This window comes from Bacillus rossius, chromosome 1 (assembly GCF_032445375.1).
Source record: "Bacillus rossius redtenbacheri isolate Brsri chromosome 1, Brsri_v3, whole genome shotgun sequence".
Classification (NCBI taxonomy): Eukaryota; Metazoa; Arthropoda; class Insecta; order Phasmatodea; family Bacillidae; genus Bacillus; species Bacillus rossius.
The window spans coordinates 187377319-187404056 of record NC_086330.1 but is presented as its reverse complement, the minus strand read 5'-3'; the positions used below and the strand labels follow the sequence as shown (position 1 = coordinate 187404056).

Sequence of the window (26738 nt, the reverse complement as noted above, 5' to 3'; positions counted from 1 at the left end):
GAGCTGCCAAGGATTTTCAGTCCGAATTGACGTTAACAGTAAGTAGACTCAAGGATGTGCCATTCCCTTAAAGAGTTCTTTATTTTTGGCGTGACAGTGTAATAAAAAATAAATAAACTAACTTTTGGCTTAGTAATTGTGATATAATTATTATCGAGTCTTGTCCTTTTTAAGTGCTTTCAAAATGTGGTGAATAGGCAAAGTAAATGAAATAAATATCAGTACCCATTATTTCGCAGCAAAAACCATGGAGGTGTAAGAATCTAAGTATTTTTTTGCGAGCAATATTTTTTCTCTTATATTACAATGTGTGTATTTAAAGCCCAGTAGTTTAGGGGTGGCAGCATGAATGATTTTCAGGAGGAGCTATTTACATCACTTTTTATTGTTAAGTAACAGATCTTGAACATTTGTACTCCACGTACGAACAGGACATTTCTGTGACATTTCGCGAGATTGTTTTGGTTTTGTCTGTAAGTTAGTAAAGACGAAACATTAACAAACTCTTTTTAATTTAAAAAATTGGTTTTCTGTAAAGTCTGTTTACGGACGATAGTTTAACGTGACAACGTCATAACAAAACATTGATGAAACGATTGCATACTTTTATAAATAAAATTGAATCATTTTATTGAATTATCACTATTTTGTATGGATAAAAAGAAGGAGTAAAATGAAATCTACAATTTGATTGATAAATTTACCTTCATTTGCACTCATTAATTCAAATATGTTTATTACTTTAACGAAGAGATTATTTTAACTATAACTTTTATACAAGTTTGCTATTTAAATACTTCCAATATGTGTTATTCTGTTAAGGATAGGACGATCATAGGAAAAGTAGGAAACAAATGGGAGTGTTTCAAGTTTAATGTGCCTCGATGAAGTCAAATCGATGGTTGTTCCAATCGAGTGGAAGAGAGATAGATGCGGCGCAAGCGTACAATGAGCGTAACGAGACACAGCGTAACGGAACAATGTGCGTAACGGGACACTTTTTCGTGCGTGCAGCCGGCATTCATCGATTTATTAGACGTTGTCAAGTCAAAATAAAGAAAAGGCCTAGGGAAATCCTCCTGTCCCTGCCGCTGCCCTGCATACAGGCGCGCTTGCAGTACAGGTTATTTTATCTAAACCATACATTATTATATACGCAAAGTCGTAATATATGTATTGCTACTTCTAATTTATCATTTAAACAATAACATTAAACGTAATAAATTAATTTTATTTAAAAATTGTGTTACATGCCTGTTGAAAGGCATTCATTACAATTTCATACATACAGTTACATGTCATTAATACTTTTAGTTGTACTTTGATTTCGCAAAACGTTTACCTACGTCCTTTGTCTATATTTATATGAACCGTCTTTTCTAACGATATTCTGACCAGTTATCAGCAAGAAATATCAGATTTAAATTCATATCGACACAGGACATGGCAATCATTGTGGCAATATCTCTTGAAATCTGAGTAAAATTAAATTGTAGGTTTGAATGAAGTACCTACCTAGTTACCATGGGAGAAATACAAGTATACAAATTCTACCAAAATTATATGCAACTTTTGAAAAAGATATCAATTCTTTATGTACCTAACTTATGGTTATGGCAATTTGCAAGGGCTATAAGTAATTTTATATATAATGTACTTTCTACTTTTCCAGAGAGAGGCAAGCAGATGTATCACAACTGCACTGGAGGGGCAACAGTGAAATTGTGTGTACAAAAAATAAAACACAACAAATCGTTGTTTCAAAAAGCACGCGTGTTTTTGATGGTGGGACTGAACGATGTGCTGGTAAGTACATATCGTGATAAGGCGATGTTATTTAATGCCTCTGAATGAAGGCACTCATAAGATAGCTTGCTCACGTTAAGCGCGCACTTCGCGTGAATACGTTGGAGTTAAAAGGAGCATACATATATAAATGACTAACAAAATAAAATGTATTACTTTGTTACAAGAAATAAAAAAAAATTACACAATTATACTGTATAACGTTAGATACGCCAAATCGTTAGAGTACATAATTGGATTAATAATGTAGGGGAGACCGGGGTAAGTTGGCGAACGGGGTAAGATGACGAATCGTATGTAACTAATACAGAAACACAGATAGAAGATTGGCACCCCTCTGACCTTGAGTGTCACCATATGCACCTACTAGGCAGGTGCAGCGGAATTCTCCTGTCAGTTTGAATGTGGCAGCTTTGAGAGGCTAACTGTTTTGTGAGCCATTGTTGTAATATTGAAGGTACGCATGTTAAGCTATTACGAGAAAAGAGTTAATTTGTTTTAAATGTTTATATATGTAAAATTAAATGCTAACTTTTGGGAGTATTTTAGTGTATAGATAGTTGAAGAAAATGTTTTAATGTTGATAGTGATTTTGGTAAAGCATAAAAAGGGCTGCTGGGGCAAGTTGACGGGGGCAAGATGACGAATTCGTCATCTTGCCCCTGCAATCGTCAACTTGCCATAGGTAATGACAATGTGAGCATTATTTTGTATTAAATGTTTATTAAAACTAATGATGTACAGATATGAACAACATTTATGTAAAAGCAAAATAATAACGATATTTTAAAATATTATAAACAGTTTCCGTGTTAATAGTTGTAACGATTTTGTTTGATTTTTTTGAAGATGCCCATGCATTATAAGCGGAGAATGGAAAGGAGGAGTTTGAGTGACGTATAGGTAACTGCTGCTGTGAATTTTTGTCGTGATAATGGTATTGTTATGGTCGGATTGCCAACACATACTTCGCATAGTTTGCAGCCATTGGATGTTTCTTTTTCGGCCCTTTGAAGACATTCTATTCACAAGCCTTTGACAATTATTTGGTGTCACATCCCGGACAACAAATTACTGATCGTAAAGTGGGAAATCTCTTCGCTGCAGCTTATTCAAAAGCAGCAACTGTAGGCAATGCCATCAAAGGGTTTGAGGCTACTGGGATAGAGCCTTACAACCCTCAGATATTCGAAGAATGTGATTTTACTGCCGCGGCTACATCGGAAAGAAAACTTTCCGGAAGTGAAGAACCAATGTCAACTTTAATACCAATTTCATCTCACCATGCATTAAACGATATGTGGCTAAATGATATGCCTAATGCTTCATGAGCTGATTCATTAGCTCAGTCTTCAAACAATGTGCAGCCAGAACAAAATAATGATCTTATCGATGAAGCAGGGCCTTATTCTGGGAAGGCCAATGCAAGTTCATTGAGTAAAAAGGCATTGTTTTATGATTTAAAACCATTGCAGTGGCCCACAGGACAACTGCGACAAGAAAAGAAGTACAGGATCAGCTTCAGTAATAACAAGCTTGCCAATTAAGAACATGTTGTTACAAAGAGATAGAGAGAGGATGCAGAAATAAGAGAAGAAAAATGAAAGAAAAACCAAGAAAATGTAAAAAACGAAGCTCTGATCATTCTGTAGCAAAATTATCAAGCCCTGCATGTGAAGATGTTTACGTGGAACCTCCAAATGAAGACTGGATTTAGTGTTCCACATGTTCTGAGTGGTGGCACTAAAACTGTTCCAATTATGAAGGAGGTGGTCAATTTGTGTGTGACTATTGTTAATGACATTATTCAACTCAAAAACATGCCGTATTTCGTTACTATGTAGCAAGGAATTATATGAAAGTCGTTCAAATATGTTACAATATATCTTCTTTACAGCCGGCATGTTGTTTAGTGTAGGATATCTATATAACTATTGTTTACTTTGTCTAAAAATATATATATTTTGGTTTCGTCATCTTACCCCAATAGGTTCGTCAACTTACCCCACTCCTGGGGCAAGATGACGAATGTGCTAACTAATTGGTTTCTTGTCAATAACTTCGGAACTATGCACATTAATACAACCTTGTTATATTTTTAGGTAGAAAATAGTATATACTTCGAATTGGTACCAAATTAGTTATAATATATGCTTATTTATCAGTTAAAGGTGACATCGTACCTCCGTGGGCAGTAAAGCCCGGTCCCCACCCCGCCAGCACCAGCCCCCGCTGGCGAAATGCACCCTCACACCCCTCCTCCGCGCAGTCACCATCACTAGTCAGTCTTCGCCCGCGCGCGACCAAGGACGGAAGTGTAACTCTGTGAGACTCCGCGAGACGTGAGACCGCGAGACGTGAGACTCCGCGAGACGTGAGACCGCGAGACGTGAGACCGCGAGACGTGAGACGCGAATAGTGAGATATGTGAGTGTTTTCCGGACGCGAACTCCACACCGCCGGCGAGCCTAGTGAGCTGCACAGGGGCTGACGACCCACACCCATCGTGGCCTAGCTGCAAGCTAGCCTGGCGCCCATCCGGACCGAACAGTATACCAGCCGACTTCCCTACTAGGCTCACCCGCTAACGCAGCCTCCGTTACCGGGACGACGGCATTTGGCGCCCCTGCGTGTGGCAAAAATAAAGAAAATTTCAGTGTTCTACAGCAACTTGTCAACATCCAAGCTGAGTGGTATGCGGGAAACGGCCATTTCGTGCGCGCGACGTGATTAGGGTCAGACAGGCAGGCGCGACCAGCGCAGCGAACAAAGAGCATCCCTCCCCACCCTCGCAACTTTCCAGCGGAGCGAGCGACGCAGCTGGCCTGCGTCACGACCCAACACCTGTCGGAGCTATCGCCCTTCTCTTTGTGCGATCGTCCGGGCAGCTATCGCCCTCCCTTTTGTGCGATCGTCCGGGCAGCTATCGCCCTCCCTTTTGTGCGATCGTCCGGGCAGCTATCGTCCTCCCTTTTGTGCGATTGTCCGGGCAGCGTCCCACACTCCTTCCTCGACGCTGCGCGCGCAGACAACAGCACGACCTAACCTCCCACTTCCCCCCCCCCCTCCCCCAGAGTTATCACTCTCCTCTTTGTGCGGTCGTCCGGGCAAGGGGCCACCACGCCTCCCCTCGTTACAGAGTGCGTGCGCACGACCATGTAACAAACAACTACGATCAAAACAAACACCAGACACCACTCCATTAGTTTTGATTCTTAAAGATTCCAATGTTAAAAGTAATTTAAACATTTTATTAAACATTTTCGACTGACCATCACCTCAGATCTGATAATAACACCAACACAATGTTACCCCACACAATGACCATTTTCTGTGCTAAATGCTCCTTGCCAAAAAACATGGATCTACTGACGGGAACATTACCATGGCACAACACGTGCCTGTGTGCACCGGACATGGGAAAAGTCCCAACCAAATGTGAGACCGTGGCCAACGCATGGGACATACCAGGGAACCCCATCTGGAGAGGGGAGACAGAGGTGAAGCCACCACTTCCTTGGCAACCAACCCAAGGAAACCCAAACACTGGTAACCCCTCCACCGGGACACCACCCGTCGACACGAAACCAACTCTATGTAAAAACTGCGCTCAGTGCGGCTCCAAACAGACGCCCGTGCAACAGTACTCACCACTGGTCGACCTGAGCACACCATGGGTAGCAGCACCACATGTGGAGATGAGTGCCGGAAGGACCACGCTACCGGAGTTCAGCGGACTATCACACGAAGACACAAGGGCCTTCCTGCGACAGTGCAACGTACGCTTGGCGCGAGCGAGGGTACCGGTTGACGAGTGGGCGCAACGGACGAGCGAACAGCTACGAGGCGCTGCACAGCAGTGGTGGAGCCTTTGGGGCCAGTTCGACATGCCATGGCCCGAGTTTGTGGACCGGCTCACACGGCGGTTTAACACTGGCCAAGCGATAGTACTCTGCACGTCCCAATTCTACGGGGAACAGCAGCGGGACGGGGAGCAAGTGGAGCTGTTCATCGCCCGCAAAGTACAGTTGTTTCGGCGGATCGCCCCAAACACGGATCTGACATCTGCGCTCCCGACCATCACCACACTGCTACGTGACGAGCTCCAGCCTTTTCTCCACAACAGCCAACACCTCTCAGTAAAAGACTACGTGCAGCAGGCAGTGGCCACGGAGAAGAACTTGCAGAAAATCTGGCGGCGAGGTGCACCAGCCCCAGAGCGGGCAAACAGCAGCCACTTCACAACACAGTACAGCCGGCCGACAAACCAACCAGTCAGGACAACCGAGTGGCAAACCCCACCCAGACGACAGCGGGCCATCGAGGGTGCGACAGCACCACCAATGGCACTCAACCCACAGGGCTACCGTGAACACTCACAGCCACGTGAATATGATCGGCCACCACAGTGCCAACGAGGCTGTCCCAGCGGAACATACCACTGGCATCGTGAGTGCCCCCTCCCTCCATCACAACGCCAGCACCCGACGACAACCTCATCGGGAAACGGGCCACCGGGGGCGCGGAACTAAGGAGCCCGCCCCCCACAAGACCACCATCCGCACCACCGACCATGCCGGCACCACCTACCACAGACCCAGCACCATTAACATCATCGGCACCACCTGCCACAACACTCTCCCGGGCACCAACTGCCCCACCACTGGGGGCACCACTGGCTACTGGGAGCACAACTGGCCCCAGGCCAACCCTGGGCCAGCTGTTCCAACTGCAAGACCACCTGCTGCGCATACCGGTGGAGGTGAATGGCCGGCCGGCCGCAGCGCTGGTGGACACAGGCGCCAGCCATGTGTTCATCACCCCGAGCCTCGTACCACCAGGGGCACTCCGGCCTCACCATGCGGAGCTGCGTCTAGCGACCACCACACGACCAGGAGTGACGGTGGGCCAGGCGGAGATTGAGGTAAGCCTTCGGGACCTTACTACCACAGTGACTGCCCTTGTTGTGGAGGATTTACACGAGGCCCTTGTCCTGGGACAACCATGGCTAGCAGCACATGATGCTGTAGTGGAGCTAAAGTCAGCCCGCGTCCACGTGGGAATACAGAAACGGTTCACAGTGTATGGCATAGGCTTCACACCTGAACCACCTAGTGAGCCGCTGACTCTGAGACAGTTACACCACGATGTCCCCCTACAGTATCAAGCCGCCATCGAACAGGTACTCTGCGAGAGGCAGGGTGTGTTCGCCACAGCCAGCCCACTCCGACGCACCACAGTAGCGGAACACCAGATCCCCACCACCCATGATCGACCTATTCACCAGCCACCTAGGGGGTATGGCTTCAGGGAGCAGCGTGCCATCCGGGAGCAGGTGTCAGAGATGCTGCAAGATTGCGTCATCGAGCCATCCAGTAGTCACTACAATTCCTGTGTGGTGTTGGCCCCCAAGAAGGATGGCTCATTACGGTTTTGCGTCGACTTCCGGCCCCTGAACGCCATCACCGTCAGTGCTCCGCCCCCTCAGATCAGTGTCGAGGCCGCCTTAGCTGGGCTAGGACGGGCCAAGGTGTTCAGCACCCTTGACCTGAAGGCCGGCTACTGGCAGGTGCCCATACGGCACGGGGACAGAGAAAAGACAGCCTTCACCATCCCGGATGGGCGGCGCTTCCAGTTTAGAGCCATGCCTTTCGGCCTTAAGTGCGCACCTGCAACATTCCAGGAAATGATGACACGAGTGCTGGAGGGCTATTTGGGGCAGTTTGCCATGGCCTACCTGGACGATGTCATTGTGTTTTCTGAGACATGGGAAGACCATGTCCAACACCTAGCACTCGTCCTGGAGCGGCTGGCCACTCACCACTTAACGGTAGCTCCGCTCAAATGCCACATCGGCGCTTCAGAAGTCGAGTTCCTGGGACACGTCGTGGACGCAGCGGGTAACCGCCCACAGCCCAGCCACCTGCAGAAAATCGCAGAGGCCGAGGTTCCCCGGACCCGCAAGCAATTGCAGCGGTTCATCGGCCTCGTCAACTGGCTGAGGAGTTATGTACCGAACTTCTCTCATGTCATTGCCCCCCTGACTGACCTCCTGTCCCCACAACACTGCTACCGGTGGGATGCAATTGCTCAGAAAGCATTTAGCCAGGTCAAAATGGTGTTCACACAATGCCATACTCTGGCACGGGTCGACCCAGAGCGTCATTTGTACTTGCAGACCGACGCCAGTACCCTGGGGGTAGGGGCCGTGCTGTTCCACCTGGACCAGCATGGGGGTCGGCAAGTTATAGATTATGCCAGCGCGAAGTTCGGCTCAGCAGAACGTCGTTATCATAGTAACGAGCAGGAGTGCCTGGCTGTTGTGTGGGCGATGAAGAAGTACCGCCCACACTTGGAAGGGAAGTCCTTCACACTTCGCACAGACAACCAGTGCCTAACCTGGTTGCATACAATGCAGGGAAGGAAGGGCAAACTGATCCGGTGGGCGTTGTTCTTACAATCCTTCGACTTCAACGTCGAACACGTCCCCGGAGCAGACAACCAGCGGCCCGACCTTTTGTCCCGTGAGCCGGACGAGCGCAATGAGCTGATTGACCCAGAAGAGTGGGAAGACATGTTGCCCCCCAACAGCCGAGACAGGCTACCTCACCCAGATGCGACTTGCACTCGGATCACAACCGACACACTGGAAGAGGGCGATCCTCCGTGTACCTCGAACGACGTCCACCGACGGGTACTAGAGGCACAAGAAGTCTCACCAGAAGCTGCCCGTCGACGCCAGCAGGTGACCGAAGGAGATCAGGAGACCTGGAGTACCCAGGACGGGACATTGATGAACCGAGCACCCGGGGAACATGTCGAGTGGAAAACATATGTACCACCCGAGGCACGGGAGGCTGTGCTACGTTTCCACCATGACCATGACTTGGCCGGCCACCCAGGTACTGACCAAACACGACGGGCAGTGGGTCAGTTCTACCACTGGCCCGGAGTCACCCGCGATGTACGAGATTACGTGCGTGAGTGTGAGATATGCCAGTCGCGGAAGGCTCGAAGACGAGGTGGGGAGGAACAACAGCAGCCCCGTGAGCCCACCACGGCATTCCAAACACTAGCGCTCGACGTGATGGGCCCCTACCCACGAACTCCTAGAGGACACCGCTTCATCCTCGTAGTAACCGACCTCTTTACACGCTGGACGGAGGCCTACCCATGTCGGAACGTGCGGGCGGCCACGATCACCAAGATCTTGAGCACAGAGTTCCTGCCACGCTGGGGCTACCCACAGTCGGTTCTCACGGACAATGCCAGTCAGTTCCTGGGCCGGTGTTGGAAAGCCTGGTGTGGAGAGCAACAAATCCAGCACCACACTACACCTGCCTACCACCCGCGGGCCAACCCCACAGAACGCAGGAACCAGGAGCTGAAAGTGCAACTCCGCATCCGTTTGGGCCAGGACCATGCCCAGTGGGACCAACACCTCACAGACGCACTCTTTTGTGTCCGGCGCCGGACGAACGCCGCCACCGGTATGACACCCGCCGAGATGGTCCAAGGGCGCAACCTGCCACTACCCGGGGAGTGGACCACTCATGGGGTTCCGCACACAGCGGAAGATTTGGAGGAACGGGCCCAGCGTCGCAACCTCGCACACGAGGGCGCACGCCAGAGGCAATTGGCATACGCGCAGGAGATCACACCTATAAAAAATCAACCCCCTCCTGGGGTGCGGGCCGGGGATCAAGTCTATGTCCGGGTCCACCCGTTGTCAGCTGCCCCTCGCAATTACTGCGCGGGGTTAGCCCCGCGATGGGGCGGGCCCTACACCGTTCAGAAACGGCTCGGCCAGACGACATACCAGGTATGCCTAGGCGGGCACCGAGTGAAGAAAATACACCGGGATGACCTACGACTCGCCCCACTCCCAGGAGACAGGCTCCCGGGGAAACCGACTCCCAACTGCCCATCCGTCGACACGAGGTCACAGGGGGAACCGGATGAACCGCAAACACCCTCCGCTGGGAGGAATAGCGAACTACCCGACGTACAAACCCAGTGCCGACCGCAGCCTCAACAAGAAAACCTGGGGCAATTCAGCATCACAGATGTCTCAGCAGAGGAATCTGAGCCCGAAGCTGATGGCATGCCGCCCACCCTACCAGTCGTGACTGAGCCGGAGGAGCTAGACCCAGAAACACTGGAGTCGCCCACTCGCGGTGCCTGGGGCCACCTTGCACCCCTACAAGGAGCCACCTTCACAATGTATGTGAGCGATCCGGATGAAGAACCACCCATCGGACCACACCGACAGTCACCGCACCCCCCCTTCGTGGAGGACTATGCAGGAGACCGGCCCACAACACCCGGACCAAGAGGCCAAAACCCGAGCTGCCCATGGGCCGGTGGCAAAACAGGGAGTCCCCAGTGCTATCAGGCAGCTGAAACCAACAATACAGACATGTCACCAGGTATCCCTGAGCGGGAGAGGGTGCCCTACCGTTCATTGTCAGTCCAAATCGGCCTGGAGAGAGAGACAATGGCATCACTGGACCCACAGATGGGCCCTTCGGTAGGAAGCCCAGCGCAGGAAAGGAGTCCATGCCATCTGCAACAAACGCGGGGGCAACCCGAATATGGGGTAACCACCGTAAAGACCAATGACAGCCCAAAACCTCTGGGGAGTCGGGCAGGAGACGGTCGACCTGACCACCCCCGCCGAGTACGACGGCCACCCAGGTACCTGGAGGCATACCACATGGGAAACATCCCAAGGGCCCTCGTCTGGAGACGCCACCCCCAGGTACACCACGAGGGACACAGGGGGAAGCAGAGCGCAGACCCTACCAGCGGCAGCTCTCACAGGTGCCTCCCACCTGGACCTGCTGCCAGCAGGGAGGGTGCAAACACGCCGCTGGGGCCAGAGCGAGGGGTAAGACCGGTCTTCTCCAGGGGGGGGCATTTGACATTGTACCTCCGTGGGCAGTAAAGCCCGGTCCCCACCCCGCCAGCACCAGCCCCCGCTGGCGAAATGCACCCTCACACCCCTCCTCCGCGCAGTCACCATCACTAGTCAGTCTTCGCCCGCGCGCGACCAAGGACGGAAGTGTAACTCTGTGAGACTCCGCGAGACGTGATACCGCGAGACGTGAGACTCCGCGAGACGTGAGACCGCGAGACGTGAGACCGCGAGACGTGAGACGCGAATAGTGAGATATGTGAGTGTTTTCCGGACGCGAACTCCACACCGCCGGCGAGCCTAGTGAGCTGCACAGGGGCTGACGACCCACACCCATCGTGGCCTAGCTGCAAGCTAGCCTGGCGCCCATCCGGACCGAACAGTATACCAGCCGACTTCCCTACTAGGCTCACCCGCTAACGCAGCCTCCGTTACCGGGACGACGGCAAAGGCCATTTCAAAGCGTAACATCGTCAACTTGCCCCGGTCTCTCCTACATAGAGTAATGGTAGGCTAATACTAAATTGTTCTTACTTTTCTTAGTCACTTAAATGCAACACATATCATTTAATACTTATTGCCAGAGTGTTTGCAGCAATTCCATGTAAGGAAATACTTTTAAATCGGGCTTCAGTCAAGATTGTCAAGTTCCGCCAGCAAAACGCTTTGCTGAATACCATGCCTTCAGTTCTATGAATTAGCACTCACACAATCATGTGTATCTTCTTACTACACTCCTTGTTAAGTATGTTTGTTACGTTGCATGGTAGTTGCACATAGATGCGCGTGCAATTCAAATTTGCATGGACCTTTCCGTTTGTAACTTTGCGGAGGTTGTGTTTCAGAACTGATATTCCTTAACAAAAAATACTTTTTTCAGCATTCCTTGCACCCCATTATATCTATGCCCAAAAATTACCGGACACCCAGTTATATAAAGCGCATCAAAGTTAATCGACCTTTATTTCGAGTGAATTTTTTTTTAAATATCTGCTAAGCTTTATTTCAGTAATTAGTACCGTTCCCTGTCTTACGAGGAATTAAACTTCCAATAAATACAAAAACCAGCTACCAACTATCCCTATTAATTTAGTAACAACCTCGGGTGTCGATACCTTTGTAAGCTTTGTTTTGCGTAAATTACATTTGTTTGAACTCTGTTTGCAGTTTCAGCCTCACTTTAAAGGCATATATTAATTTTCAATACATTAATAAGCAAATAATTGCGCACATAACTTGAATTGAATATTTTGTGGGAATGTTAGTCACTGATATGTTTTTTTGATTAACAGAAGAATATTATGAGTTATAATCTTGACAAAACTGTACACTGTTCAAAGTATCACAGTAGGGTCGTCATATATACTCATATATTACATTTTCCCTGCAACTGAATGTGGTTGAGGCTATGAGATGAACTGTTTTGTAGTTCGATTATTACATCGCTGCCGACCGCGAGCTAGTATAACATGCTTTTTCACCATGTTGTAATATTACTATGGTTTTTTTTCCTGATATTATTATGACTTAAGTATCGCACAAATACGACTCAGTGGTAATATATTTGATTCATTTAGTGATAGTATCAGAGCAGAGTCGCAGCCACATTAACGTGACTCGTTAGCAACTATAGTCACTAACATACAAATTTGAGTAAGATGTTAATGGTTTTTAATTCTCTAACTTTCCATTTGTAAATTAGCCTGCACATCTCAATAGTGCATTATATTGGTTCTTGTCATTTGCAACGGTCGATATCCCTGCTATAGGTTGACAGTACAATACTAATCGGTAGGTGACCAGTATGCCAACTGAAGTGAAAATAACCAATTGCTTTGGCACAGCACTACCCCGCCAATTAGACACCGAATTACCATTGAAAGGCGGTCGGCATATTACACGAGGTTCTTTAAGTCAGTTAACTGTATAAATGTCTCTATAATCAGTTTGAGAAGTTTGTTATGGTTCTATGTTTGTAACAAAAATCAAATATTAGTGGTAATCTGAATGTATTGCATATCACTTTAATTTTTTTTTGTAATCTTCCGCACCTCGTATACCTGATATTACTTTGAAATGTTTCTCCGGGCTGTTTTTTACCATATTCGACGAAGAAAAAGTACTAATATATGTAATATTTGTCACACATGACTACGTATACGTTACGTATGTAATTTGTTTTTCCAATAGTTTTGGGGCCTTTTTTTAAGTTTTAAATGTAACTGTGAAAATGAAATAATGTGGTATTACAGAAGGGCACCCGATCTGACTATGCGGTGAGGGATTTTAAAATCCTCCTCCGGATGCTGCAGGAGAGGGAGTGTAACGTAGTGGTGATGCTGCTGCCCCCTGTGCCACGCTTCCAGCCGGGCAGCAGGCAGGAGCTGTACCGCGAGTGGCTCAACTGCCACATGCAGAGCACCGCAGGTAATATTCTACCTGGGGATCCTGTTTTTTTCCTTCAAAAAGCATCGTATTTTTAGGACGAAGCATGACATTGAAAATTTTTTGGTAATGTTGATTTGGTCTACCGTAAATTTTAAATATTTAGTTCTCCGGCATTTGAAACCAATTGGTACCATTAACTGACAGCGGAGCTATTTGTCAAGCCAGACATTAGGAACCATTAAGTTGAAATAATAATCATGAAGTGAAACAGTTTAAACATCCAACTGCTCAATTTTAAGACACATATAATTTACATTATCAATGAATATTCGGCAACAAATTTCAATTTAAAAAAAAAAACATAATATCTACACAAGCTTTGACTAGGAGACCAAATCAGAGAAGAAATATTTGATTAATATTCACGATTCGTGGAATGTTTACGCCACATAGTGGAAAATTTGGTACTGTTTAGTTTTGTTCTTTTTTTTTTGGGGGGGGAGGGGGAGAAAACATTTTATAACCCATACTTGTGCTTCCATTTATGCATGTAACGTACAGTATCCAAGGAAAGACTAGGTCAGATTACTGTGATAACACAACAGCAACTGGCCCGTATGTTTAGGGGATATTATATGTCCTAAATGAAACAGTATATTGACAAATTACTATGTACAATATGTATGCCTTGACTGAAAAATGTTTTTCCCCGGGAATAGTACCGCCAGTTGAAAATATGCAATTGAAGGGAATAACGGTTGCTTGATAAGCTCTCTTTTAGCAAATGTTATGTAGTTAATTTATTCCGGAAAACTTATACATTGTCATCATGACTTCATAAGTCTGCGCTATGCCACCTCTAAGAAGTTCTCAGGTTGTTCGGGCTGGGTAACTGCACAGTAAAGTGGCAGAGCCTTCATAGGCGTTATTGTACAGAGTGAATCCACGGGTTATTAGTATGTAATATGACTTAGGGATGAAATTTTTTTGATGTAACCACTGTGGTCCATAATACTATATTAGTGTTTCAAATGTACGGTAGGGTTAACACGTAAAACAGGCTTGACAGTTTGCGGTGATAATCTCAGAGAGTAACACTTAGCAGATTTATATTTTTTCGCGTGGGCAATTCCGTAAACTGTAATAAATAAATTATGAAACTGTTACAGTTTTATATTTCTTCCAAACGCCACGTGTGATTCAGTTATATATCTACCTGCAGTCTAAGCTAATTTTTCGATGATTTGGAAGAATATGTGTGACAAATTAAGTGGTTCATCCACACAGGGGAAAAAGTATATGCATCGTTAAACTTTACTGCATGACAACGTTAATCGTTCTGTAGGTTAGCTTTTTGTGAAGAGGTAAAAATTAATTATTTCCCAATATAATATATAGGCGTTTTTCAATTAGATGCAGTTACGAAAGGATATTGACTAATTAATGTGATATTTTCATTTCAGAAAGCATGAACATCCGCGTAATTAACGCAGACACGATTTTTCGTAGATGGGATGGTTCCGTGAAGTCGTAGTTTTTTGAGAGGTAAGTTGAATAAAGAACATTTGAAAATGTGATGCACTTATGGCACGGTCAGTTCTTGGAATAATGTCAGGAGGATAATAACGCCATTAGAATTATGACATGTAGTTTCCAGCTCCCTTAATATTAGCTACCATCTGTTAGTAATTCTGATGTAAAACACTTACATATGTGTTCATTAGTATGCGAGGAATCAAATAAGAGCGCTAACTTTTCTGACAAAAGTATAAACAAGCCTTCTTATTGATGCAATACCCATTTAAACTGTCAATGTTTATATATTCTTAATCATCGTTATATTTCCATACCATATATTTTTGTCTTGTCAATAAAAAAAAAACTCAATGTCATCCGAAAAGAAACGTAATTTTGTGTGTGTCGTACGTATTTATAAATGTGGGTTAAATGTAATTAATGAATTAGGGCCTACATGTAGATTTCTTTGTTGAATTAGCCCACACCCTTATAAAAATATGTAGGAAATGTTTACTTTGTTTAATGTGGAACTTATCCATTTTATTTTTTCCGCAGGCAAGTATAAATATTAGTGTTGTATTACCTCTATAGATAAGAAACGTTTATTCAAATATATTTTATTTATAGTGAAAATTTATTTCTTATCAATTGCAGTAGTTATTTTAGTGTAACTGGTAGTGAGATAGAAAGAACATAATATTGAGGTAAATTTTTATATGTTCTTTCTATTAATCTCTTTTTTAGTAAGGCTATTAATGGGCTTTGTTAATAACGTTGTCATAAGTCGGTAAGTTTGTAGGATCTATACCGTTTCCCCATCCTTAAAGTACGTCAGTTTTTTTTATCGTTCAATTGCTTGCCAGCAGGAACATTTTGTCTTTATCACTGGGCAATGGTTCTATATAGGTAATGGCTAATCTTGCTGCCACTAGTCTTAGAAATAGGTCATTGTTTTTAATTTGTAGTCTAACAATTACTGAGTATGGAATAGATGTTCGTGTTGCTTTCACTAATTTTTTGATGATAGGAATTATTTTCTTTCTTAAGATATGGATAATAAGTTATTACCCTACACATCTGTAAGTAAAGCCATTGTATGGTAAAATTTGGAAATAAGTGAAACACTTTTAATTACTACTTTTGTGTAGACTTATCATTAAATGTTTGTATAAAGCTTAGATAATAATCTGAAAATATTTTCACGAATGTTTCATCAAAACGTTTGAAATTATGACAGATTTTTGTAATTTACTGGCGTCATTCCACAAACTTACCCAATAATTTGAATGATTACTTCCATGGCACCAAATAGCGAAATATAGTGTGGTCCAAGCGTCTTGCAGCTGTTGACGCATTTGGTGAGGAGTGTGACAGGCGAGCTACATTCAGGTCAACGCGTGTTTGCATAGAATCCAGAACTCCAACTCGCAAAATGGTTTACCAGCAATTTATATAATAAAATCGACTAGAAAGCGTAGAGATTCAGTATATATTGTCGTTATATGGTCTGATCATATTATTTTCATAAAACTAAAATTTTGTTACAATTGAAATTGCATTAAAAGTAATACATTCCTGTGAAAAACTTTATGTCTACAGGTAGAAAAACTGTTTCGCAAGCTGTGTGAACTTTTATTGCACTGTTTTCTATCTATGAATATGTGTAATATTTGTGGAATATTTTAATACTGGTAAAAATAAAAAGTTCACTGTATTTAAATAAAATATTGATAGTCATCAAGTGAATATTAATGAATTGCACTTTACTTGATTCCGTATTCCACTTAATATTGATCCTATCTTATTTTCATTACAGTAACTGATATTTTAATTAATTCGATGTTGATTGGGAAGCACAAAGTCAAATATATGTATATAGCTATATACTTAAAATAATAACTTCTTTATAATTTCTGAGTTATACGTTAGTACTTGAGTGGTTTAATGCGTTTATTTTCAGGTTCATGAGTGCTGGAAGGAGACCCGACAACATTCACTGGAACGAAAAAGGGATGAAGGCACTTGTGCATTTCCTGAAGAAATTTTTGTAAATACAAGCGGACCTACAATTATATATAACCTTTTTTGAAGGCGTGGTATTTTTAAGTGAAAAAAATTACACGAATAATATGAGTAACTTATTTAAGATTAAATCTTAATTCAGTAATAGGGAAAGGATTTATAGTACCAAATTTTATATAAATAATGTTTAATTTTAAATTTTTTTTTAAATTTGCAATAGGTAAATATTTAAAATGAAAACAATTGAGAAAAAAATGTGTAATGAAATATCTGAACTAAACAAATAAATTTGTAGGTTAGAATGTTTGTTAATGAACGTGCGAGTAAATTTGGTAGGAACTCATGTAAAATACTCACTGCAATACCATACTGTATTTGCTTAATGTATGGTTCTTTAAATATACTTCAAAACATTTTACGCACTAATTACATCTTTATGTAATATTTAAATTAGCACGTATATTTACAGTGCGTTTTCAGGCCATTTCGAATGTCTAATTCAGAAGGCAGAAACCTCAAATCTTTAAGTGTGCAGCCAAATTTTTTTTTCCAAGTCTAGCAAGTAACAGACAATCTCAAGTCAACTTTTTCCCTAAGAAAAATTTCCTTCCCAGCTTGACTCTTACTTTGTAGAATAGTTGTAGGAACATTAGAAGTTATACTTAACTACAAAATTCACATCTTGCATTCACGAACCACTTGCTGTGTGTGTGCTGTGTGCGTCAGATTTTAACCTCGCGTTCTTTTTTCATATTTGTTCTTGGTTCTAGTCATGTTAAAAACAGGTCAAGAAAAATAAATCAACCAACTTCACCCTCTTGATGTGATATTGAAACATATTTTCTTGTTATAATTTTTTATTAATCTCAATAGAATTTGATATTTTGCTATTCATTCAAGTCAATAATTTTTTCAGCCATCAAATGTATTAAAAACTTTGCTACAACTTCATGGTCTAAAAACAGGCTACTATTGTTTGTCCAAAAATGAGCCTGATTCACGACTGATAATACGAGAGGTGCCTTGTGTGTCTAGTAACTAGGGCCAGCATTCCTAAAGATGATGGAATCCAATAGTAATGTCACACGTGTTCGTGTTCTAGGCGATTAACAATAAACAAAGCAATGCAGCTGTTTACGACCTCAGATGTCTTTCTTAGGAATTTTGGTTCAAAGATTAATTTCAAGTATTCTGTAAACTGGTGTCATAAACAGTAATGCTGATGAAATATATTTACTGACGTCCGTATATGAACGTATTTCTTCGTAATAGAGAATGACAATTGCGCTGTATAGATGGTATCAATGTGTGGGTTTTGAAATAAAACAACCAAATTGAACTAATTTCTACGTTATAGGAAACTATACGTTATATCGAAAGACGTTATAAAAGGTTTACACTGTAGTAGAAACATGTGTCCATCTAGTCATCATAATTATTGACTTACACTCTTTATTTATTAATTAAAGTGTATCTCCTCTGCCGGTTGTAATTTGCTAGTAGTCCTGTCTCGAATGTCGATGCCTCTGGTGCTGAAACAGCTGGGTTTAATATAGATTTATCGTAAATTTATTGCTAAAATTATTCGTTGAGTTTTCTTCTTATAATATATTCTTCAATAATTATATTTTATACAAATTCAATATTCTCAATGTAAAGTTCCGTTGATCTATTACGGGAGCAATGTCAAAACACGTCAGCTCGCTTGGGAGGATTTTATTCTTCTCCTATAATTTTTTTACAGGAATTATTTATCGTTGCTACTAACAACTGAAAATAGTCCTCTGAAAACCATATGCTGGTCTCTCTAATATTCAGCTTCATGCGTTCCCTGACCAATCACAACAATCGTTTTAAATTTCAATGGGTTTTAAAAATTCATTCAAAGATTGCCTTAATTGATGGATACTCGCTGAAAGTCTACATTTATTAATTCAACGACGTCACAGCTCCATGAATTCATTTCAAATGATAAATTTTAAAGCAATTTTTACTTATGTATAAATTGTAACTAAACTTTTCATTGGCTGCCTTAACATATCACAAATAAACCCATAGATTACATACCAGTATTGTACTTAATAAATGACAAAAAATTAAAGTATGATTTTGACATAGCAAAGAGAATTAGTATTTTTCCCTTCAGTTCAAGAAAATGTCACTATCGGTAAAGGCGTTGCTTTACCCTTTACATTGGGGCAGTTGATAAGCACATTGCTTTTCATGTGAACTGTAAAGTAGCCAAATGTTTGTAGGTACCTATTTTAAATTTCATAACTTTTATGGAGATTATATTCTGTGGCTTTCTACATGTAAACTATGTACAATATATATCCCTGTACAGTCGGTCATCTCGTTCGTTCAATAAAATTGATAAGATTTCAGTAATATTTTCTTAGTACAAGAGCCAAATTGCTACATGCAAGTTGTGTCACAATAAATGGACTTGTGAGCAGAATTTCACAAGTTAGTCGCTTTCGTCCTCACTTAAATTGACATGCAAACTAAACTTATTTGATAGTGTAAAAATAGGGTAGGTGTAAATATAAATGACTTTTGGGGTTTGTTCAACGGTACTAGCGACATAAACGTTAAATAAGTAAAGTCATTTCATTTGTTCTGATATGCATATTTTTTTTCATAACCAAAACAAATATAGTGATCCCCAAACCTTTGGGGCAAATGTAGTCACAGCTCCTTAATCATATCTGCGACGTGTGCTATAGAGTATCTTGGATGGTATAATACCTGAATAAATTTCTTCTACGATTACAACTACCCTACTTCAACTAATACATTTCAATTTTTAATAAGGCACTAGCTTATTCAGTTTTATAATATTGTAGTCTATATGATATTAATATTTCATCAATTTTATTACTGTGAATGAAGGTATGGAAGAAATAAATACATATGTATATTTTAGTGTTTACGCTCACATTCACTAAGATGATGAAATATACAAAAATTGCGAATGTACAATAAATTATGAGCGTATATATAATAAAGAAATGCTTTAGTGAGCAGAATATAAGGTGAACTATTTGCAGTAATACTCGCGGCAACGTGCTTGAAAAAGTAAGCCATAAATTGCACCATTATTAAACATCTTTTGCTACATTGCAAAAAAGTGCTTGAATATCTTTCACACTTGGGGTTGACTAAATTTCGAATAAAATATTCTATTTACACGTTGATATCACGTTACTTAAACCATACAAGCACATTTGTTGAAATGCAGCATGTACTTTGTCTGGTGTACAATTTATTAACAGCATCTTTCATGTACTTTCTTTTAATAATTCTTGGGAATTTTTTTTTCCAGAACTAATTGATATGTTCTCACCCCTTGAATACAGGTAACGAGATGCTGGACCGTTACCATCACATACAAGGTCTCAATAGTATCCAAACAATATTATTATAATGTATTGTTATTGTGGTGACTAGCGAATAAATGCAGCAGATTCCAACTCTTCAGAATTGTTTCCAGTAGACGCAGCGTCGCACTGCGTGGCCGCGACTGGTTGATAATCGCTGGCTCCTCTGTGACATTGTGGGCATTGGTGAATCAAGCTTGTCGTGAATGTGCAGTGCACTTACAAACTGACTCCCCTGCAGCAGCTCGTGCGCAGGTCGTCACTGGATTCTGATGTACTTTGTAATAATTCATATTGTTTCTGAACCACAACAGTTTATAAGCTACGATCCTGAATCAAAAAAGGTAAATTTGAAATGTGTCGTAACTTTATCTTTGAGCCTCATTTAGAAAATGTTAACATACCCACCTTTCATTATTACTTTTTTTTTTACGCAATCCCGCATAACACTGCAAGTGATAAAAATTCTTCCAATGTATGAATTTCCCAATTACATACATATTGATAATGCCGAATGAGGACTTTAAATATACACACATGAATACTTGCACATATATGTATAGTAATTGAAAGAAAATGTTTCAATGTCTCCCCTGTGAATAATAAATGAATTATATGATTAAATATCCGTGTTCTTTGTGGATTTAACTAGGAAAACCTGCATAATTTGTAAATATTTAGGTAGGTATAAAAAAGTACAATTTATCTTAAAATCTTATGAATTGTCATACCTCTAATGTTAAATTTTACTCTTGTACAGATTGCACATTGTATCTAAGTAACACAATTGAGATGTCACAGTTATGCTAATTAATACTTATTAATTTGTTTCGACAATGTGTTTTCGATTCCTTTGACTTCTTGCAAACGGGTTATACATAAATTATTACTACAGAGACGTCCCACATTAGGTTACCTTGGAAAAGTTCTGACGTCAGCTTGTATGGTTGTGTTGGTGAAACTTTAATAAAATATTGTATATTAAAAAAGTGCATGACATGGTGTATTATTGTTTTATTTCGAAACATAATTAACCCCAATTATTGAGTACAACATGGTAATGTGCTTAAAAAAATGTGTTAACTCTGGAGTGTGTGAGAAGTTATTTCCTGGCGGGCCGTCAAATCATCCGGTTGTAGGTTCGAGCAGAACTGGCAACACTGCGACTCTCAGCCCTGTTCTGCGCGTGTCTAAAGCCAGCCAGGAGCGTCGATAAACCCCCCTGAACAGCCTGACTCGAATGACAATTGATATTTTTTCCTAACCTCAGTTAATCTAGGCTAAGTGTGTGGGAGGGGTCCAGGTTAGGATAGGACCTAGGCGTGTCTCAGGGCAAGCCCTATACACTCTGCACATGCGAGTTTTAACAATGCAGGGAGAGGTCGCGTGCAATCGTGTTGCTAATGGGGGTTTATTGGCCAGTCATGGCTGCTATTTGCGCCATGACTGATGCCCCTTTGGTTGCTCTAGTCAAAAGCTAGCTAAGGTGACCCAGGTAAACCCACCATGGACAGAGGGAAAACGCTTGACCGGACATGCGGTGCTCAATTAACATGCATTGAAGCCAGCAGGTAAACACTGGACAAGAGGGAAAATGGTACAGGTTAGAAGTGTTTAGCAGGGCAGAAAACTACCAAGCAGTTGGGAGCTTGGGCCTTGCATCCTGCATTAAATTGTTGAGCTTACTGGGTTGCAATTTCCGGCAGACTTTAGTCGTCGACCCGCCCAGCTGCCCAGTTAGCTGCGGTGGAAAGAGGAAGGGCCGAGAGCCGAGGTACTCTGCGACGGCGGACGCACGACGATCACAGGCAGTCTGGCGAGTCACAATCTTCACTTTACCTCTTCCAGTCCGCAGCCAACTACTTTTCAAGCCAGGGTGAAGGTAGGTCCGCGGCTCGAATGAAGTATCTTGATACGTTGGCCCCTCTTGTCCCCGGAATTCCCGCAGGTCGGCTAAAAGGCCACACTTTCCTGGGGCTACCGCTGGCTCTAATTGAAGTTCGCCGCCACATTTTCCTGCCGAGTTCCGCCGGTGCTTTTCAATTCTGTTGCGCACGCGGCACCTGTGCACCTCGAGATACCCCCGAGAGCTTTCGCCGATGAGACTGATTTCTATTGCGTGCCGATCAACATCTAGACTGCCTGCGAACGACGAGCGCCATATTACAGACCCCGCCGAGCCGGCCAATTTGTCCGCTGGCTGCTATTCTGATATATTCACAGCCGACACAGCGAGGTTGCTACCCTCGTGCTGGGAAACCCGCGGGACGCGACTGGTAGCAGCTGGCACAGCACCTCGCCCTCGGAGCACTCACAGCAACCACGCACTGCCAACCCTCGGTGACCCAATAGGCCGACAGCCCGCAGGAGCGGTGCTCACACCTCGAGAGACGAGACCAGTGACCGCTGTTTCCAGACACGCAGAGACATATACTGGCGGGCCGAGGTGGTCGGGCAGTTGTTTACGAAGGGTTTGTTCACACTTTACCAATATTAAAGACATTTGTTAGAATAGAAACTTTAAGTGTCTGAACGCGCCCTTGAGGAGATTGGTGCACCAGGTCAATGTTCAGACACGAGAGATAGGATTATAACTATAATTACAGGTGTAATTACTGGTAAGTTTATGTATTTACAATTCTAATTTTGATAAACGAGCTCTTACTAAATAACGTGATATTCATTTGCTCATTTAAAGGCATTCACGTTTCATTTGTATTTTAAACGTCTGGGAATCTGTCGTCTGAAGGAATGGCATTATTTCAGTCACAAAAGTGGTTCAGGAAGTTCAGGCGACGCGTAATATAGGCAACCACGAGTTTTTCAACGCATCTTCTTTATCCGCCTTCGCTCAGCGCCAGAGCTTTGTTGACACGAAGGGCTGACGAGAGAATAGGGAAGTCGGGAGGGTGGGACAGGTTGTCCGTAATGGTGTTGGAGGGGGGTGAGGGGTTATAATCCACCAGGGTTCGTACCAGAAAGGCCTCGGTAGGATGTCGAGATTTTTTTTAAATTATTTGCATAGGATGAAAATGACAACTCTATTGTTACTAGAATTCATAGGAAACCTTACAAGTCATGCGATAGGCACAGTTCACTTTTACAGTTATTTCCACAGTACCATTTATAGTCTGTAGATTATATTTCTGTGGTTGTGGGGTTTAAAATATGTTAACGTTTTGGTGTGTATGTTACATACATGTATGCCCTCACATTGTAAGCCAATAATTATATGTATACTATTTAGTATGTAGCTATATCAGGGTGGCCACTCACCGGGAAAACCGGGAAAACCGGGATTTATCAGGGAAATCACGTTGATCGGGAATTATCAGGGAAATGTCAGGGAATTTTTTTAATAACCGGGAATTTTTTGTGTCATGTATATTTCCTGTAACCATTACGGATTTTTTTGTAATTATTACGGATTTAACACAGAATTACGGAATTACGGAACATCGCTGGTTTATTACGGAAACGAGGCTTTGTGCTGCTAGGTAACGGAAAAAAAATTCCGTTTTTGGTGTGCGTGTTTCGTGAACGCAGTTTGAATACATCACGTGGTTGCGCAGATAACGGAACTAATAAATGTGCGCATGTACTGTCGAAATAAGTAGATTAATTCTTGTGTTTTGTAATAGAAATGGTACGGTATTACGTCCGTTGTACGATACAACTAGTACATATTCTCGGACTTTTCGTTTGTTAGCTACTTACATCACGATAATTTTTTTACGGTACTTTGGCTAACCTGTGTTGTGTTAATTACATTCTTGAAAGCCATTTTTTTCATCAAAGTGTTTTTGTTGTGTCTACAGACGTGAAACCATTTTATGTTGATCGATAGTATTGTGTTCTTCAGTGCCGGTTGTAGAAATGAAGCGTGTGACAGAACAATGTGTATCTGGGGCCAAAAAAAAAATAACGTTATTCTTCAGAACGTTCGACCAAACTATTCAAAAGAATGGCCATGCTTTTCATCTTCAAATGTTTTGGAACGCCACGCGTTTTGTAATGTATGCACGTGTGACTTTTCGATTGCACATGGTGGAAGGGATGACTGTAGACGGCATATTTAATCAAAGAAACATGCAGAACATTTTAAAGCCGTGACGAGCAATAAATCTATATCGTCGTTTTTCGCAACATCTGAAGAATCGAAAGTAACAAACGCAGAGTTATTGTTTGCAAGTTTTCTGGTAGAACACAATTTACCAATAGCAGTAGCCGATCATTCGGGTAATTTGTATAGAGCTATGTTTCCGGACTCAAAAATTGCACAGAAATACAGCTGTGCGAGAACAAGTGGAGTATATGGCTGGTGAAACTAAAAGTGAAATTTTTGAATCTTTAGTAAGTGGACCATTTGCTTTAGCTACCAATGGGAGTACTGATTGTAATGCAATGAAGATTTATCCATTAGTTGTTTCATTTTTAAATCAAACACAAGGTAAAATTTGCACGGTACTGTTATCCCTTGTTGAGAGAGAGTACAGACAACACATGATATGGTATTTTCTCTGTGCTGAATAAGTAATTTGAACGTTTTGGAATTTCTTGGAAAAATTGTGTAGCGTTTGCATGTGACAATGCCAATACTATGATTGGCACAAACAAAGGTGTGGTAGCATTTGTTAAAGAAAAACATCCCGCTATTGTTGTGCAAGGCTGTTCATGTCACCTCATTTATCTAGCCGCTAAAAAAAGCCAGTGCACATCTAACAATTAGCATTGAGACATTTTTGGTTAATATTTTATATTACTTGGAAAAAAGTTCAAAACGCCAGAATAATCTGAAAGTGTATCAAGAGGTATGTGGGGCAAAGTCACACAAGATCTTGAAAAATGTTAGCACACGTTGGCTCTCTCTCCTAGATTCAGTTGACAGAGTGCTGAAACAATGGGAGGCACTAAAGCTATTATTTTGTAGTGATCCTGAAAAGAAAGAGCCTTCAACTTCACAGTATGAAAATGTAAAATCTCTAATGCAGAATCCACTTACGAAACTTTACTGTTATTTTCTTAGCAGTTTACTTCCTGTTTTCAACCAAGTAAATTTATTTATCCAACAGGATGCTCCTGTGATACATGTATTGCGGAGAAAACATTTTGGTTTATTGACAATTTGCTTGTTTGCTTTATCATTATCATTATCATAAATGAAAACTGTAGTGTGCATTTGAAATTGCTGCAATTTGTAACAAGATATGCTAGTGTGTTTTTAATTAATTTTTATTTGTTATTTGTGAAGAGACATAAAAAAAACACAGACTGCAGGTCATTGAAAGGGATGCTATAATGTAAAGTGACATATTTAAAATGTATTATGTTATTTAACGAACTTCCGTATGTATATAATGAAGATAATACAGCAGGGTGCTAAAATGTGAGTAATCTCTTTATATAATATAATATTATTTCATCAAAAGTATGTTTTTTTGTAATTGTAAATATCAGGGAAATTTTGAATTTTTAATCAGGGAAAAATCAGGGAAAATTTTTGGTGACTGTGAGCGGCCACCATGTATATATATGTTCACAATTTATCACTATAATATACCAATGCATTCAATACATTACAATGAAGATTTAAGTAGCAACGAAATATAATTAAATATTCTGACTTTTTTTGTGTTTTTTGCACCAAATTATCAATAGTACTTTTCCAAAAAAAAATATCCCAACTAGCTCTAACAAAAGATCCTTGTTATCTCAGAGTTACCACTGGTTTGTTTTGTACGCTACAGGATATTGCTTTTATAAATGAATATTGATAACATTCAGCCTTCTGTTCTATTAAACAAAATAAGTGTAGTAAACTGTCTTCGTGGCATGAATCATAAGCACAGCTATTATAATTATTTACTTAGCTGAACAACACAATCTTTCTGGCTTCCCAAGAAATAATATAAATATTCGCACAAACACACACTTGTCGTGTCACAATAACTTGTATCAACCTTGAGAAACTTTTAAGCATTTCAATGTTGCAGCTATGAACGCATTCTCACCAGGGCATTTTTAATGAGTAAAAACGTACAGCTTTTTTGGTCAGGCATTTTCTTGAATTACTTTCTGCTTAGGTACATTGCCTGTGAACATAGATGTTGCAAACGCTGCTGCAAATAATTTTTCTTGTGAACCACAGCCTATCACTTCATAAATCGAACTCAACCGTTGTGCAAAAATTCAGCTGTGAAGATTTTTCTACGTGTGAATTTTTAGGTCCTTATTCTTGCACATACCGAACATAGCCATAGTCCAGGAATGAACGAGAAAAAAAGGCACAAACTTGTGAAAAATGTATCCAAATCTTTTTTTTTTAACAGTGTTAGAGTCGACTATGATTTATAACATACCAAATAATTACTGCCGTACACCTTGGGCAGCACACTGAAAATATGCAGTAAGTCTATGACAGTGTTTTACACCATCCAGTAAAATTTTTACCATACACGCAGTTTATACCGTAGACTATCGGTAAAACTATTGAATTATTTTGGAAACATTATTATACGCATTCATGTGAGAAATCTAAGTATTAATACAATATATGGAAAATACCGAAAAATTTTAATAATTGTTTTAATCATTAATGGTAAAAATATTCAATACATGCAAACGAAAAGACCAACGTAAAAATAATTTCTATGAAAGGTTTTCATAAGCCCTTAAGATTTAAGGCGGTATAACTATAAAGAGGTTAG

The 26738-nt window shown here is 41.9% G+C and overlaps 1 long non-coding RNA gene across 1 annotated transcript; it reads left to right on the top strand.

Moving 5' to 3' along the window:
• Positions 1–392: 392 nt before the first annotated feature.
• LOC134527151 (uncharacterized) lies at positions 393–12994 on the top strand. Its single transcript, XR_010074104.1, has 3 exons — positions 393–473; positions 1673–1806; positions 12976–12994. It is a non-coding gene; the product is annotated as an uncharacterized LOC134527151 (long non-coding RNA).
• The last annotated feature ends 13744 nt before the right edge of the window (positions 12995–26738 follow it).